Source organism: Quercus lobata, unplaced genomic scaffold (genome assembly GCF_001633185.2).
Source record: "Quercus lobata isolate SW786 unplaced genomic scaffold, ValleyOak3.0 Primary Assembly Scq3eQI_2011, whole genome shotgun sequence".
In the NCBI taxonomy this organism is placed as follows: domain Eukaryota; kingdom Viridiplantae; phylum Streptophyta; class Magnoliopsida; order Fagales; family Fagaceae; genus Quercus; species Quercus lobata.
The window spans coordinates 21886-26039 of record NW_022154884.1 but is presented as its reverse complement, the minus strand read 5'-3'; positions in this window follow the sequence as shown (position 1 = coordinate 26039).

The window sequence follows — 4154 nt, the reverse complement described above, 5'->3', positions numbered from 1 at the left end:
ATGGGACAATTAGTTGAACTAGGATATCGCCTTATTTTTTACTATTTTGGATGTATTGTGCAAGATTCGAGGATGGGGCAGGAGCTTGGGACCGGTCCTAGAGTTGGGCATATGTTTCCTGTGGACAACCATCATCTTCCACTACCTGCTCCTGTTTTTGTTGCTGCTGCAGTCGCTGCAGTTTCTTCCTTAGCTTCTCTCGCATTTTGGCATTCTCGTCTTGGTCATGCACCCTCTTCTCGAGTACAATAGTTAGCTTCTAGGGGCCTGTTAGGTTCTGTGTCCAAAGACAATTTTGATTGTACTTCATGCCAATAAGCAAAACAGCCAACTTTGTCTTTTAATGATAGTGAATCTATCTCTAATAGTATTTTTGAGTTAATTCATTCTGATGTTTGGGGACCTTCTCCTATTACTAATATTGATGGATCTCAATATTTTGTTATTTTTATTGATGATTATTCTCATTATGGTTGGATTTTTCCTATGAAATCTCGCTCTGAATTATTACCAATTTACAATAACTTTGCAAAAATGGTTGAAACACAATTTTCCAAACGTATCAAAATTTTTCGATATGATAATGATCTTGAATATACTCAATATACTTTTCAAACTCTGTTGCATTCCTATGGCACTATACGTCACCTAACTTGTCTAGGTACCTCTTAGCAAAATGGTCGAGATGAACAAAAATTTCGTCATATTCTTGACATTGTTTGTGCTTTCTTCTTTCTGCCAAAGTTCTTGCCCCATTTTGGAGTAAAGCTGCTCTTCATGCTGTTCATGCTATTAATAGCATTCCAAGCACTATCATCCATAATCAAACTCCATATGAGCGCCTTTTTGGGTCACCCCCTGACTATCATCACCTGCGCTCCTTCGATTCTACTTGTTTCGTTTTTTTTCAGTCTCAAAAGCACAATAAACTTGAGCCTCGATCTAGACTTTATTGTTTCCTTGGCTATAGCGAAACTTAAAAGGGGTATCGGTGATATGATCTTGTCTCTCATCGTCTTCGTGTTTCCCGTAATGTTGTCTTTTGGGAACATCACTTATTTGTTGAACTCTCTCACTTTCGTTCTTCCCTGACTACCTCCTCTGTTTTAGAAATCTTTCCAGAAGAGTCACATGTTCCTTCTACAAATTCTCTTGATACTTCTTTGGACTTCTCTATCCAACCATAAGATATTTTTTATGCTTTTCCTGGATCACCCTCAAATGAATAAGTGGAAGATGAACAGGTCGATGACGAACTACCCAACTTTGAGCTTGGGTCCCCTGCTCCTACTCCACTTGAAGATCTTCCACAAGACATTCCACCTCGTCACTCAACTCAAGTAAGATTCATTCCTGTACATTTACTTGACTATCATTGTTACACTGCCTTTACTACACTACACGAGCCTCACACCTATTGTGAGGCCTCCACTGACCCTTTATGGCAATTTGCAATGAAAGAGGAACTTGATATATTATCCAAAAACCATACTTGGGATTTAGTTACTCTCCCTCTTGGACAGTCTGTGGTTGGTTGTAAGTGAATCTATAAGATTAAGACTTGCTCTGATGGGTCCATTAAGCGCTATAAGGCTTGTCTTGTTGCAAAAAGTTTTACACAGGAGTATGGGATTGATTATGAAGAGACTTTTGCTTCGGTTGCTTGTATCTCATTTATTCGTGCTCTTTTAGTTGTTGCCTTTGCCAATAAATGGGACATTTTTTCAGATGGAAGCTCTCTCTCTCTCTCGTCATTCTTGCCCTAGTGCAAAATGCCTATACTGCTTAATTGGTTCACTGCTGATTTAGTCATGTTGAAACCATTATTAGGCCTAGGCCCTAGCATTCATACAGATACTAGTGTTATGGAATATTTACTGAGTAATCTACGTCCATAATATTTTTACAACAATTCCATGACAAATCTTAAATAGTGAAATGTTATTGATTCTAATTTGAGATCAATATTAAAAAAAAAAAAAAATGCTAATACTAAAGTTACTTTTTTACTCACCAATAACAACGGTAACAAATAACAAGTTAACAACCTGTCATTGACCAGAGATATTTTCTCCTAACCAAATTTAATAACAACTTGTCAATAGCATTTCCCTTTAATAAATTCATCTCAGCAGGTCTGAGCTCGTGAATCAAATCCAGTCATAAAAGTGATGAGTATGGTGAGGGAGCAACATTAATAAGTTTGCCTGCGTGAGTTGTTTCTGTATTTGATGCCATATTAATTGGTACACTGAATTCGTATTGTGACTATTGTCATTGCTATAAATTTCTCCAATGTTGACACTTGAATTGAAATGATTCCTCAACTATCCCATGTGTTTCCCATTGAATTGAATCAGTGTACTTGGCATTTTTGTATAATTGCCAAATTACTTTACCGGTGCTATGAATTATATTAACTTGAAAAATTGCATGCATTTCCTTTTTCCACACTCTCAATTTCAATTCATTTTTGTGTTTGACTATTCAACTTAATGCAGTAAAATATGATCTTTCTGGACTTGGTGGTACTCAATAGTCAATATTGAGCCAAATAATAACAAGCTAGAAATGAAATAACAATAATGTTGTTATAAAAAATGTTTTTTTTTTTTTTCATTATTTTCCATTCAACTCTTGAACAAAATTATTTTCTATTCTATTCACTTCCTTTCAAAGATTCAAATAAGAGAAAGATAAATATCTAATTAATTTTTCCATTTCTTTCCCTTCTATTGATCTTTTCTATTCTATTACAATGCTTTATAAAATCTCTAATTAAGTATCTATAATAATGTAAGCATCCAAGTCCAACAGGTAAACAAAATAAATTATGACGTAATATACATGTGGCTAAGAAAAATCACTTGTAATTAAAAAATGGGCCTACATCTGTATTTGGGCTTAAATCGATTTGTAAATGGCCTTTAGCAAATGATTTCTCTTGCTAGCTAGCTCCTTCGGCTCTTTAAAAGCCTGTTTGAACCCCCTTCTTCTTCTTCTTCTTTCCTTTCTTTTTCAAATTTTTTTTTTTTTAATTTAATACAAGAAAGATTTTCTACTCTAGCCTAATTTAAATGTATATATGTGTGAAGCTCCCTCCTAAAAATTCGAACTCCAGCTCTTACCTCCCACATCCCATAGACATTTATACTCGTGGAGTGACTACCGCACCAAAGATATGTGGTTGTAAGCCTATTTGAACTTTGAAGGGCGTTTAATTGGGTTAGTTGTTTTGTCTCTTTATTGTTGACATGTTGTGGATGCTCTCATGTTCTTATTCGTTATTCCTTCTCTTTCTAATAGAAAATGATATGAACAGGGCCAGAACCAGAATTTCATCATTTTAAAAAACATAATTTATATATAAAACTAGCATTCATTCAATATAAACAAAATATAAAACAAAGAAAAAAAATTCAAAATAATTGTTCTTAATACATTTCATTTCAGTTATTTACGATTTATCAAAATGAAGTTTTACTTGTTTTAAATCTTAAACATCATTTTTGATTGATTATGTAATAATTAAATTTCAAAACAAGTTCCATTTCAATGTATAAAATCAAAGATTCTGTTATAAAATCATCTTCCATTTTGATAATTTTGATTATATTTGTGACTAAAAATGCTCATTGTAGTTTTAAGTATAAACTATAGGATTAAGTATAACTATTCTATAAACAAATTGGTACACTATTAATTTTTTGGTTTTTAACAACCATCCGATTCATAATATTATTTTTATTTATTAAATTTGAATGTTGATTTACATTATGCTCATAATTATTGAGTTTTATTTTTAATAGTAGTTTTATATGATATGTAAAATCTTGCTGATAAAACTTGTTTACCAATAAATAAATATTAAAATTTTCTATGTTGCATAGTTGCCGATAATGTATTTCATTCATCTTCTTTGATTTTTGTTGTTGTTGTTGGAATCTTCTTTGAATTTTTTAATAAGCACTTTAGTGGATGAAACAAGATGGATGGCATCAAGTTTTACATGATTATCAGTAACTTTATGACGAAAGTTAGAATCATTTCCTTTCTGATTCAGAAAAAGCATAATTTTTATTTTCCATATCTAACCTTTTATTTTCCATTTCTAGCTTTTTTACTTTTTTTTTTTTTTTTTAGAATAATAAGTA